The following is a 14,707-nucleotide window of genomic DNA, read 5'->3' as shown; positions in this document are numbered from 1 at the left end:
AAAAAAAAAAAAAAAAGCCTGTCCGTTCACAGGAAAGAATTTTCTCAGCTTCAAAACAGTATCTCCCTATTTGAGGACATTGGCTAGATGTGAATGCTGGTACTATCCTATTTGTTCAGTTTTGAAGCAGTCAAAAAACCATCATTCACTAGAACTGAGCATTTCTTTAGAACTGAGCACACCAGACCTATTCTTAAGCATTTGAAATAAAGACATTCTGTTTGCTGAAACGATTTGGTTCTTAGGCATCCTGTGTTTATCACATGCAATTATATGTATGTCCAGATACAAATGTGTCATTTTATTTATTAGTGCACTGTGGTTTCTTATCATGATTTATTTCCTTTGCTCACCTCACTAGAGTTTCTTCAGATCTTTTCCCTAGTTTTTTTGTTTCACAACTTCATTGAGGTATCATTTATATACCACACAGTTCATTCTAAATTTTGAGGGTACAGTTCAACAAGTTTTAGTAAGTTTGTAGACTTGTGCAAGTGATCTAACTTTAGAACACTTCTGACAGTGTCAGACTTTATTTTTTTGGTCTCTAAAATCACTGCAGATGGTGATTGCAGCCATGAAATTAAGACACTTACTCCTTGGAAGGAAAGTTATGACCAACCTAGATAGCATATTGAAAAGCAGAGACATTACTTTGCCAACAAAGGTCCATCTAGTCAAGGCTATGGTTTTTCCAGTGGTCATGTATGGATGTGAGAGTTGGACTGTGAAGAAAGCTGAGCACCGGAGAATTGATACTTTTGAACTGTGGTGTTGGAGAAGACTCTTGAGAGTCCCTTGGACTGCAAGGAGATCCAACCAGTCCATCCTAAAGGAGATCAGTCCTGGGTGTTCACTGGAAGGACTGATGTTGAAGCTGAAACTCCAATAGTTTGGCCACCTCATGCAAAGAGTTGACTCATTGGAAAAAACTCTGATGCTGGGAGGGACTGGTGACAGGAGGAGAAGGGGATGACCGAGGATGAGATGGTTGGATGGCATCACCAACTCGATGGACATGAGTTTGGGTAAACTCCAGGAGTTGGTGATGGACAGGGAGGCCTGGCGTGCTGCGATTCATGGGGTTGCAAAGAGTTGGACACAGCTGAGCGACTGAACTGGACTGATACCCCCCGAAAGAAATCTCATGCCCTTTTTCAGTCATTCTCAGTTCTTACCCTCAGCTCTAGACAACTATGAATATGCTTTCTATATCTAAAGATTTGCCTTTTCTGAACAATTCATATAAATGGAATCATTCAATATATGTATCTGCCCAATAAAAATGAAAACATATGTATACTAATGTTAACAGCAATATTATTCATGATACTAATGTTACCAGTGGATACTTAGAAGTGGAATTGCTAGGTTATATGGTGACTCTTTAACAATTTTTGGCAACAGTGTTTCCCATAGTGGCTGTTCTAGCAACTTACTAGAGTTCCAGCTATCTTGCCAACATTTACTGTGGTCAGTCTTTTTAGATTTTAGCCATCCTGGTAGGTATGTCTGGAGAAGGAACTGGCAACCTACTCCAGTACTCTTGCCTGGGAAATCCTATGGATAGAGGAGTCTGGTGGCCTATGTATAATGAAATATCATTACAGTTTTAATTTGTATTTTCTTAACGATGTTAACCATCTTTTTTATGTGCTTATTGGTTATTCTGATTTTTTGGTGAGAATTTTAAGAATCTAAAAATTAATTAGAACCTAGTATTGTCAGGCCTCATATCTGTGGATGCAAAAATTGCAGACACTGAGGGCTGACTGTACTATGCCACTTGAGCATCTTTGAATTTTGGTGTCTGCGGGGGCTCCTGGAACCGATCGTCTGCACATAACAAGGGCTGACTAGAGCATCACAGGGTACAGCCAGGAAACAGAAATCACACCAGTTGTTTTAATATAATTAAACATAAAGACTTGCTATTAGGTATAAAATTGTTAAGTAGGTATTAAAAGATAACAAGAGAACATTCACATATCATGGCGGTAGTGGGTGCAGGAAGCAGCCAGGAGCTGGGGAGGACCAAGGGTTGAGACTGTGTTATTAAATCTTAGAAGTTTAGAGGAGGAGCACCCCGGAGCTGATACCCAGACCTCTGAGGAGTGGGTGCTAGGCAGCTGGTGATGGTGTTTCTGGTGGCGAGTGTAACGATGGTTATGTAAGTGCTGGGGAAATGTCAGACCTGATGCTGTTGCTGCACAGGGAGGGCTTCCTGCTGCCAGGCGAAGAAGCCGTGTCGCTCAGCGATTGTTGTTGTCCAGTCACTCAGTCGTGCCTAGCTCTTTGTGACCCCATGGACTGCATTACTCCAGGCTCCTCTGTCCTTCACTGTCTCCCAGAGTTTGCTGAAATTCATGTCCATTGAGTCAGCGATGCTATCCACCCATCTCATCCTCTGCTGCCCACTGCTCCTCCTGCCCTCATTCTTTCCCAACATTGTCTTCCCAGGTGGCTCAGACAGTTAAGAATCTGCCTGCAATGCAGGAGACCAGGGTTCAATCCCTGGGTCGGGAACATCCCTTGGAGAAGGGAAGGAAGGGTAACCTACTGCAGTATTCTTGCCTGGAGAATCCTGTGGACAGAGGAGCTTGGTGGGCTATAGCCTATAGGGTTGCAAAGAGTTGGACTGAGCGACTAACACTCTTACTTTCACTTTCCCAGCATCAGGGTCTTTTCCAGTGAGTCAGCTCTTTGCGTTAGTTGGTCAAAAAATTGGAGCTTCATCATCACCATGAGTCCTTCCAGTGAATATTCAGGGTTGATTTCCTGCTGGTAATACTGGAAACCAAAAAGCCAGTAGGAAGCTGGCACCAAGGAGCAAGCTCCTTCTCCCCCAAGGCTTTGCAGTCTCCCTCTGGTGCCCTCTCCTGGCAAGCCTAATAGGGACCCAACCAGTAAAACTGTTGTTTCAGAGGACCAGCCCTTGCATCCTAGAGCTGAGTGTGGAAGGGAGGAGCGGAGCTGACAGACAGTAGCTTAGTAACTGGCACAGCCCTCCCCTTTGACCCGTCAGCGTGCAGACCAGCCTCTACACATATTTGACCTTCCATATGTGTTTCAGCCCAACAGAGCATAGCTATCCTTCAGGCACAGGAAGGTATTCTCACTGGCTCCTCAAACAAGGAGTCACAAAGTTTCCGTTGTATCTTTCTTTGGGAGGGAGTAACAGCACCCATTTCTGAGCCTTGTTAATTAATCCTTAAATTCAGTAGTAGTCTTCCTGTGAGTATGTGCTACGCAAAGTCTAAATTGTCAAGTTTCAACAATAACGCTTGTGTAAAATAATGAGAGAGGAAGGAGGAGGAGAGATGAAGCAGGAAGGAAACCCGCACGGGTGTTGCAGTGTTCACTGCTCTACCTGGCTGTTTGGCAGTAGTTGATAATTATGCATTTACTGTCCTCTTACTCATTCCATATGTTTTTCGCCCACTTCAACTGATTAGCCTTCTTTACCTTGACATCTGAATTCTCAGTAGACCTGCCTTTCTTTGAATTGCTGTGTTTTTTCATGAACTTGTACTTTTGGAGCTAGAAATACTAAGATGTCTTGGAGAATCCACCCTGGGGTCCAGCCATGGTTCTTCCTGACCCTTTGGAAGGCAGCAGCCCAGTTTCGCCTTAGCTGGTAGAGTATCCTCCTCATTTGCCTTCTGGTTCAGCAGCTTATGGAGCCCCCAAATGGCCAGGCGGCCGTCTCGCCTTTCCATTCATTGTGCTTCATTTTCTCCTCTAATTGCAAGCATTCTTCCCTTTCAAACCAGGCCCTGTGACCAGCAGGGGTGGAGTGTGTTATTAGGGTAACAGAGTGGCCGCTCTCTTACCCCTTGATTCCTGGACCAGCTTCTTCTGACTTGGGAATGTTCTTACAATTGTCGTCTTCAGCAGGCCCTTCCATCCTGCTCTTGGGCCAGGATGAGCTGCTCGTAGGGAATGGGATGTGTCTTGAAACTGGTGATTCCAAGTGTTGACAGACACACTATGTGTCGTGGTACCATGTTGAGGAGAGAGGACAGGTACATGTGGGGTTTCCAGCTGTAGGCGTGAGCCGTGGTGGTCCTGAAGACGGTTTAGGGGCTCTGACTGTCCCCCTCCCTCCTTCTTACATTTCCATTTCCTCACTCCGTTCCTTTTTTCTTCTCTTCTTTCCAGTGAGCTAGAATGGACTAGAGAGGCTGGGACAGAAAATGATACAGTAACGCATGTTGCAAGGGTACATATTTGGGGGGAAGTATTCTTCTACACACAGATATCATGATTTAAATTCATTTCTTAACGTAATTCAGGGTGACAGTACTTTGGAGACATTGAGCCTGTGGGGTTCTTGCGTCCGGCACCCCCTCTGGTTTGTCAGCCCCAGGCCACACGATGTCAGTGTTGGCCCAGTGCTCCTGTGGTCCGGCGCACCAGGACGGCTTCCTGTGGGGACCTTGTTTACGTGCAGCAAGATCAAGGGATGGTGGTCATGAGTGAGATCACCTATAAACTCAACCTTTAGAGTTGTTGAGATGATTAAGTGAGACCGTGTGACCAAATTTCTGTGTTCAGCCTCTGGTACGTAGTAGGAATTAGGTACACGTGACAGACTCTGTGAGAGATGTGCCCAGCACTGTTTATATAAAGTTTTTCTTAAGATTTACCATAGAATTTATTTATTTTTAAACTATAAATCCCCTTCATTGTCTAGATGACTAGAGTGCCCTAAGTAGAGCCCATTCTGTGATTTGAATAAACCTTCAGCTACCCCGTTCATCATCTCTCTCTTTCCATCCCTCCTCTGACTTTTTTTCCAAATGGAATTTTTTTTTTTGGACCTTGAAAGCCTTGTGGTTATAGCAGAGATGAAAATTTTGTGGGGAAAGATCTGCAAAATAAATTTCTTAGAATGAATTGGGATAGATGGCTCAGCCCTCAGGCCCAGACCTTGCCTCACAGAATGAATGAGCCAGAGTTATTGACTCAACAAAGACTTCCCTGAAGTGCTCTGTGAATTTAATAAAGCTGGATAGCTCTAACTGGCCATTATTGAAGAAGTCATCTTACCTACCATTCCCTTCTGAATTCTCAGCGCCAGGAATGCTTTTGGGAATTCACTGTGTTGGAGACCGTCATATGCTTTGGAGAGAGAACTCTGTCGAGGATAGAGTGCCTTCAGGAGAAATTCAGCTTTTTTTAAAAAAATAAGCTATACATATAATATAGTGATTCACAGTTTTTAAAATTTAAACAAATAACTGCATTTGTAGTTATTATAAAGTATTTGCTGTATTCGCCTTGTAAAGTATATCCTTGTAACGTATTTTACAGGTAATAGTTTGTACCTCAATCCCTTCCCCTTATATTGTCCCTTCCCCGGTCCCTCTCCTCAACTGGTAACCACTAGTATATTTTCTGTATCTGTGAGTTGTCTTCTTTGTAATACTCTCTAGTTTGTTGTATATTTTAGATTCCACATACAAGTGATATCACAGTATCTGTCTCTCTGTCTGACTTGTTTCGCTAGGCGTAATACCCTCCGAGTTCATCCAAGTCGCTGCAGATGGCGTCGCTTCCTCCTTCTTTCGGCCGAGTAGTGTTCCATTGTGTGTGGGTGCCGTGTCTTCTTTGTCCATTCATCTGCTGCTGGACACTTGGGTCTTGTTCATATCTCGGCTGTTGTAAATAATGCTCCAGCAAACGTTGGGGTGCCTGTATCTTCAAATAGTGTTTTTGTGTTTGGGTATATACACAGGAGTGAGATTTTGAGCTGCAGTGTTTTTGAAGTATAATTGCAATAGTTTTTAAAATGGCAGACAAATTTTATGTTTATGTTTTCCTTATTTCCTTTCCTTACTCATATTGAGACAGTATTTCTATACTGACACAATGACAGTACAATTTTTAAAATATTCAGCTGCTAAAATCCAAGATACGCGTACTTGAAGTGTTTCGGAATCTGAATTTTGTCTCTCCTCACATGTGAGAACAGCTCTCCAATAGCTGTAACTCCACGTTTGAAGCACGTGAACTGTTTTCACGAGTGTCTGGGTGCTCGGTGGGTCCGTCATGTCCGAGTCTTGGTGACCCCCCTGGATGGGTAGTCCGCCAGGCTCCTCGGTCCATGGAATTTTCCAGGCAAGAATACTGGAGTGGGTGCTTTTTCACACAGATTATGCTGTGTACCTTTTCCATTGTTTAAGCTCAGTATACCTTGTGATTTTTTCAGATGCCTGCCTAAAACAGCGTTTCCTGAGAGGAGGCTGGTGGAGACCTCTCACTTAGCCCTCATGCCTCTGCCCTGCTGCCTTCTTTTTCACCTCGTGTCTCATTTGCAGTTTGGGCCTTGGCACTCGCTGTAGTCATTGTGCTCTTCTGCGCCTCCAGCCCCCTCCATTGCGCTCCTCCCCACCAATGTGTTTAGTAAGGATGAAAAGCTTTGCAAATAGCTCTTTTGGCAGCTTCTCATATTTGACAAAGCAGCGGCATTTGTGGGTTTATTGGTTTCTCTTCAAAAAACTGAGCTCCCCTAGAAACCGTGGTTTTGCTCCATGACCTCCTGTAACTGTGATTGAAGTTCCGACTTCGCCTGCAGCTTCCTGAGCTGAGGGGTAAATCAGCACCTGTATAAACGCTCTTGTTTCATTCGTTTTTGTAGTGTGAAATGAAGAAGTTGTCTATCAGTGAAGAATTTCAGTCTCAGCTTTGTTTTTTTTCAGTGATGGTACATAGTTTGAAGCGTTTTTCTAAGAAGTTCATTACCAAGTGTAATGAGGAAATACCATAGTTATTAGTTATAGAAATTATAGTACATAAGTTAATTTAATATAAACTAGTTAAAACAGAAGGAAAATGGGCATATGAAGCCTGTTTCTTGGGCTTATCTGTCCTTTGTGAGGGGTGGGAGGAGAGAATGGGAGGTAAGACTAGTTACCCTGCTGAGTTTCCTTTTATTTCATATCAGTTGTTCCTGGAAGTTATAGGAAATCTGTGCCTAGTAGTAAGTTGGTTTTCTATTGTTTTAATGTATATATAACGTATCATATACATAACATAATATTTACCATCCTTTTAGGTATGTTTGGTGGCCTTAAGTACTTTCACATTGTTGTGTAACCGCCCATCTTCAGCACTCTTTCATCATTACAAACTCTGTTTCTATTAAATAACAACTCTCCATTTCCTCTTCCCCTCAGCCCCTGGAAACCACCATTCTACCTTTTGTTTTGTTTTGTTTTTTGGCCAAGGCTCATGGTTTGCAGGGGTCTTAGTTCCCTAAGGGTCAGATCTCTGCTTTCCACAGTAGAAGCGCAGAGTCTTAACCCCTGATCAGCCAGGAAAGTCCCTCTACTTTCTGTTCTTATGAATTTGCCTATTCTAGGTACCTTGTGAAAGTGGACTCATACAGTATTTGTCCTTCTGTGGCTGGCTTATTTTACTTGGTGTAGTGTCCTCAGGGTTCTCCCGTGTTGCTGTAGCCTGTCAGAATTGCTCCCCTTTTAAGGTTGACTAATACTCCCTTGCATGCGCATACCCCATTTTGTCTATCCAGTCCTCGTTTGATGGACTCTTAGGTTGCTTCCACCTCTTGGCTCTTGTGCTGCTGTGGTCATGGGTGTATATGAACGTCTCTTTGAAACTGCGCTTTCAGTTCTCTTGGGGCTTGACCCAGAAGTGGAACTGCTGGACCATAAGATAATTCTGTTCAATTTTGTGAGGAATTGCCATACTGTACGTATTTCAAAGTGACCTGCACTATTTGACATTCCTACCAATAGGTAACTTGGTTTTTTTTAGCCCAAACTTTTCTTCCTTTTGGAGGTCTGTTTTATTTTAAAGGTTTAACTTGGTCTCCTGCCAAAGAAAAAGAAGGAGTCTCTCTCCCTTTTTTGGGGGGACTCTGGTCATCTCTGGAAGACCACTGCCCTTTTTAATGATCTTTGCTGAAACTTCTGCCCCTTCATCAACTATCTTAACTCCTTTTTCCTGTTCCTACACCCACATTTCTCTCTTTTAATTATTTTTTTTATTAATAGAGGTAATCTATAGTTTGACTTGATTGCATTTTCATATACATGGATTTTATGAAAAGGGTACTTATATTTTTGGAAGAACTATCTTGCTCTTAGTATCAAGGAGGAAATTTTTTAACCTGGAGTAAAAGAGAGAGACCAACATTTATTGGGCATGTGGTATATACTAGGCCCTCTGCTAGACACTAGACTTAGTGTTTGATTATACTGATTGAATAAAAAATAGAGTGTTGACAGGTCAACTTACATAAGGTTTCTTTGCTCAGCAGGATTCACTGCATTAACTTATGAAATATGGACTGTTAGGGATGGAAATAAGCTCTTCATATGGACTGGCCATCATGAGGACACTTAAATAGAATAAATGACATGTAAGATCGAATTCTACTCGTACCACATTTATCTGGGTTTTATGAAACGTGACTGTATCATATGTGGTATATTATTACATGAGATGTAGAAGTTATTTAAAACAGAAGGACACTCAGCCAGGAGAGAGGTTGCCAGTGGGAGCAGCTCCAGGTGGGGGTGAGGGGGCTCACCGCGCGACACCTGTGTGCCGAGGCGTCTGTGGCTGAGTGGCTGAGGCGGCCAGATGGCCCAGCCCTCCCCGACCTTACTCGTAGCACGGTATGGAGCCCCTCTCCCAGCCCTGGCATGCACGCCCTGAGGACAGCCCCTGGCACCTTCCCTGTTACTTGGTTAGTGTAGTCCAAGAAAGAGTGAAGCGAAGTGAAAGTGAAAGTCCCTCAGTTGTCCGACTCTTTGCAACCCCATGGACTGTACATGGAATTCTCCAGGCCAGAATACTGGAGTGGGTAGCCTTTCCCTTCTCCAGTGGATCTTCCCAACCCAGGTCTCCCTCAATGCAGGTGGATTCTTTACCAGCTGAGCCACAAGGAAAGCCCATTCCTGAGAATTGGGGCCAAAGCAACCTTCAGACATCCTTGAATTCCTTAAGCATGGTGGCTGTTTAGAGTGGCACTGTAAATCTTTTGTGACGTATAAAGCAACAACTATGAACGTATTTATAACAGTTTCTTGGTTGAGTTCTCTCCTGTTATTTTATTTGAACTTTGAGGACCTTAGGGGGTTGGCAGAATTAGGTACAATCCTATTCACTTCTTCTATCTCAAATAACAGTTTTATTGAGATATAATTTAATGTTGGAGTGGCTCTACAGACATAGGATTGACCCCCACCCAAAATTTGCTTTGTATGTTGAGTAATGACACCACACACACACGCACACATGCCAAGAGAGTTCACACAAACACACACCAAGAGAGTTTGATAAGGTTTACTACTCAGGTAATGAGTTCTGTAAGGAGAGCGGGGCTACACCCAAGCATGTCTGAAAATGGCTTGACAGGGCAGGGAAAGGAAACAGGCTTGGGGATCCTGTGGGGGCTGGGGCTGGCCTGAAAGTTCCTGAGAGTGGATTGAATTCCCCGCTGGCACGAAGGGAGGGAGCCACCCAGCCCTCCCTGTCACTTGCCCACAAGGGTAGGAAAGAAAGGTGAGACTTAAAAGCTGATAGCAGTAAAACATCAAAAATGGAGTCAGGCTCTTTGTTGTGTTCACCTACAGCAAAATCCACTTTTAAAAAGTGTTCTTTATACAACACAGGGAATATAGCCACTAGTTTTTAGTGGCTGTAAATGGAATATAACCTTTAAAACTTGGGAATCACTATATTGTATACCTATAACTTATATAAAATTATACATCAACTGTTCCTCAATAAAAAAGAAAAAATGTTAATCTAGTGGTTTTTAGTATATTTACAGACTATATATTATGTATAGATAGCATATATGCTAGAACCACTAGTTTCTGAACATTCTCATTAACCCTAAAAGAAACGCCATACCCATTAGCAGTCATCCTGCATTCCCTGAAATCTACTAATCTACTCTCTATCCCTATGAATTGACCTAATTCTGGGCATTTTTAGAAATGAGATAATATGAGGTCTTTTTAACTCTTCTTTCCCTCAGTGTGACATTTTCCAGCTTTATCCCCTTTGTACCATGCACTGGGATACCATTCCTTTTTATGGCTGAATAATATTCTGCTGCTTTCCTAGTTTGTCATATTAAAAGATGATTGCCTTGGATCTGAGGGTGTGGAGGTGATGGGAGAACCAGGTATCATTATTAGAGGGAGAGATAGACATAGACTTGGATCTCGAGTCAAGGGCAGACATCCTGTCTTGGGAGATGTGTAAATTAGGGGTTACCTTTCAAGATGTGAAAGTAAACATGATCCTCCAAATTGAAATACATCCTCTGTAGGTAGTGGAAATGATTGCCAACAGATATCACCCGTCTATTCATGTCGCCTGATGCAGTTCATGGTAATTATCATTTTACACTTGTCCAAGATCATTCTGATGAGAGAATTCAGCAAAACCAAATGCACATTTTGAGTGATTCATTTTGTCATGCTTCTCTTAGCATGAAAATCAATTTTTGCCCTTGTATCCTTCACTCTAAATTTTTTTTGTTTTCCTTGCTCACTAATTTTGCTGGTTGGAAAATGATTGATATTTACAATTGATACAGGTTGCTTAAATGGTTATTAAATGTATCTCTAGGAGAAATTTCTTTTTCCTCTGAATGTTAGGAAATTGTTTCATTCTCTTTCATTGTTTTAAATATTAACTTTTAGGGTTTTTTTTTTAAGTAAATCAAATAGAATATACCAGCAGCTTCATATTCGCTTGCTTATCATTTATGATCCATTGTAAAGTTCAAACATCATCTTTTGTATATTAAGTAGTATTCACTGGCTTCTGCACCCCAGATGTCTAAGTAATACTAGTAAATTAAGTTTAAATTTCTAGGTATCATCTTTATTTAATTCATTTAACTATTACTTTTTAAAAATTGTTTCCCTTACAGTATAGCAGTTAGATTAGTTGGTGAATTTTCTGAAATCTTAAGATAATTTTTGACCCAGGTGTTTACTGATTTGCAGTCTGCAAGATTCTGCGCAGGTGAGTGCCCGTGTTATTTATCGGCCAGCACACTGATGTCAGGGCTTCCCTGGTGGCTCCAACAGTAAGAATCTGCACTCTGTGCAGGGTCGGGAAGATCCCCTGGAGAAGGGAATGGCAACCCACTCCAGTCAGTATTCTTGCCTGGAAAATCCCTGTGGACAGAGGAGGAGCCTGGCGGGCTGCAGTCCATGGGGTTGCAAAAGAATCGGGCACGACTGTCACTCTCACTGTGATGTCACAGGAAGACTTAGATCTTCTAATGTCAGAACGTGGCTGTGATAACTCTTCTTTAATGGAATTGACATTTTTTTTGGTAATAAATTCAATAAAGACTTTACTTAATGGTATTCATAATAAACACCCCATCCTACCCCCCTCAGTTCAATTCAGTTCAGTTCAGTCGCTCAGTCGTGTCCGACTCTTTGCAACCCCATGAATCGCAGCATGCCAGGCCTCCCTGTCCATCACCAACTCCCGGAGTTCACCCAAACTCATGTCCATCGAGTTGGTGATGCCATCCAACCATCTCATCCTCGGTCATCCCCTCTCCTCCTGTCACCAGTCCCTCCCAGCATCAGAGTCTTTTCCAATGAGTCAACTCTTTGCATGAGGTGGCCAAACTATTGGAGTTTCAGCTTCAACATCAGTCCTTCCAGTGAACACCCAGGACTGATCTCCTTTAGGATGGCCTGGTTGGATCTCCTTGCAGTCCAAAGGACTCTCAAGAGTGTTCTCCAACACCACAGTTCAAAAGTATCAATTCTCCGGTGCTCAGCTTTCTTCACAGTCCAACTCTCACATCCATACATGACCACTGGAAAAACCATAGCCTTGACTAGATGGACCTTTGTTGGCAAAGTAATGTCTCTGCTTTTCAATATGCTATCTAGGTTGGTCATAACTTTCCTTCCAGGGAGTAAGCATCTTTTAATTTCGTGGCTGCAGTCACCATCTGCAGTGATTTTGGAGCCCCCAAAAATAAAGTCTGACACAGTTTCCACTGTTTCCCCATCTATTTCCCATGAAGTGATAGGACCAGATGCCATGATCTTTGTTTTCTGAATGTTGAGCTTTAAGCCAACTTTTTCACTCTCCTCTTGCACTTTTATCAAGAGGCTTTTTAGTTCCTCTTCACTTTCTGCCATAAGGGTGGTGTCATCTGCATATCTGAGGTTATTGATATTTCTCCCGGCAATCTTGATTCCAGCTTGTGCTTCTTCCAGCCCAGCGTTTCTCATGATGTACTCTGCATATAAGTTAAATAAGCAGGGTGACAATATACAGCCTTGACATACTCCTTTTCCTATTTGGAACCAGTCTGTTGTTCCATGTCCACTTCTAACTGTTGTTTCTGACCTGCATACAGGTTTCTCAAGAGGCAGGTCAGATGGTCTGGTATTCCCATCTCTTTCAGAATTTTCCACAGTTTATTGTGATCCACACAGTCAAAGGCTTTGGCATAGCCAATAAAGCAGAAAGAGATGTTTTTCTGGAACTCTCTTGCTTTTTCCATGATCCAGCGGATGTTGGCAATTTGATCTTTGGTTCCTCTGCCTTTTCTAAAACCAGCTTGAACATCTGGAAGTTCACGGTTCACGTATTGCTGAAGCCTGGCTTGGACAATTTTGAGCTTTACTAGTGTATGAGATGAGTGCAATTGTGCGGTAGTTTGAGCATTCTTTGGCATTATCTTTCTTTGGGATTGGAATGAAAACTGACCTTTTGCAGTCCTGTGGCCACTGCTGAGTTTTCCAAATTTGCTGGCATATTGAGTGCAGCACTTTCACAGCATCATCTTTCAGGATTTGAAACAGCTCAACTGGAATTCCATCACCTCCACTAGCTTTGTTTGTAGTGATGCCTTCTAAGGCCCACTTGACTTCACATTCCAAGATGTCTGGCTCTAGGTGAGTGATCACAGCATTGTGATTATCTGGGTTGTAAAGATCTTTTTTATACAGTTCTTCTGTGTATTCTTGCCACCTCTTCTTAATATCTTCTGCTTCTGTTAGGTCCATACCATTTCTGTCCTTTATCAAGCTCATCTTTGCATGAAATGTTCCCTTGGTATCTCTAATTTTCTTGAAGAGATCTCTAGTCTTCTCCATTCTGTTCTTTTCCTCTATTTCTTTGCATTGATCGATGAGGAAAGCTTTCTTGTCTCTCCTTGCTATTCTTTGGAACTCTGCATTCAGATGCTTATATCTTTCTTTTTCTCCTTTGCTTTTGGCTTCTCTTCTTTTCACAGCTATTTGTAAGGCCTCCCTAGACAGCTGTTTTTGCTTCTTTGCCTTTCTTTTCCATGGGGATGGTCTTCATGCCTGTCTCCTGTACAATGTCATGAACCTCATTCCATAGTTCATCAGGCACTCTATCAGATCTAGTCCCTTAAACCTATTTCTCACTTCCGCTGTATAATCATAAAGGATTTGATTTAGCTCATACCTGAATGGTCTACTGGTTTTCCCTACTTTCTTCAATTTAAGTCTGAATTTGGTAATATGGAATTCATGATCTGAGCCACAGTCAGCTCCTGGTCTTGTTTTTGCTGACTGTATAGAGCTTCTCCATCTTTGGCTGCAAAGAATATAATCAATTTGATTTTGGTGTTGACCATCTGGTGATGTCCATGTGTAGAGTCTTCTCTTGTGTTGTTGGAAGTGGGTGTTTGCTATGACCAGTGCGTTCTCTTGGCAAAACTCTATAGCCTTGCCCTGCTTCATTTTGTATTCCAAGGCCAAATTTGCCTGTTACCCCAGGTGTTTCTTGACTTCCTACTTTTGTATTCCAGTCCCCTATAATGAAAAGGACATCTTTTTTGAGTGTTAGTTCTAAAAGGTCTTGTAGGTCTTCATAGAACCATTCAGCTTCAGCTTCTTCAGCCTTTCTGGTTGGGGCATAGACTTGGATTACCATGATATTGAATGGTTTGCCTTGGAAACAAACAGAGAGAATTCTTTTTTTAGATTGCATCCAAGTACTGCATTTTGGAGTCTTTTGTTGACCATGATGGCTACTCCATTTCTTCTAAGGGATTCCTGCCCACAGTAGTAGATATAATGGTCATCTGAGTTAAATTCACCCATTCCAGTCCATTTTAGTTCGCTGATTCCTGGAATGTTGGCGTTCACTCCTGAACGACGTCCTACCCCTCTAGGTTGTCACAAAGCACTGAACTGAGCTCGCTGTGCTATACAGCAACTTTCCACTAGCTGTTTTACAAATGATATCTTATACCTTTCACTGCTGTTCTCTCAACAGAGTTACCATTCTGAAGCTGATTGCTTTAGACCACATATAGTTATTCTGTTTTTTTTTTTTTTTTGCATGTGGCCAGTATCTACTCCTTTGATCTCTGTAGCTATTTGATACACTTTGCATAAAAATTCAGGAGATAGACAAATCCTAGACTTCTGCTTATCTGTTGCTCCTAATAGGTTAACTGGCCGTAGAAAACACAAATGTTGGAATTATGTGATTGCATGTTTTCTAAAGATTTACCTTCCCTGCATGACACAGGTTTCTGTTACTAACCTGTAGGTGTTCAATTATAATTCACTCTAACTTTGAAATCTATAGCTAGAAAATGAAAACCATCTGTTGCCTTGTGAAATAAGGCAGAATGTCGGAATAGATTTTAAAAGAGCAGTAACTTTTTTCTAGATACATGTTGTAGGTGGGAGGG

General features: G+C 42.2%; 1 protein-coding gene across 3 annotated transcripts in view; it reads left to right on the top strand.

Moving 5' to 3' along the window:
* Window positions 1–14,707, top strand: part of DOCK9 (dedicator of cytokinesis 9) — a 288,392-nt gene that overhangs the window by 56,260 nt on the left and 217,425 nt on the right. The window lies entirely within an intron of this gene.

This window comes from Ovis canadensis, chromosome 10, assembly GCF_042477335.2.
Source record: "Ovis canadensis isolate MfBH-ARS-UI-01 breed Bighorn chromosome 10, ARS-UI_OviCan_v2, whole genome shotgun sequence".
Taxonomy (NCBI): Eukaryota; Metazoa; Chordata; class Mammalia; order Artiodactyla; family Bovidae; genus Ovis; species Ovis canadensis.
Note: the sequence above shows the minus strand (reverse complement) of the source record. Positions and strands in the feature narration are given on the sequence as shown.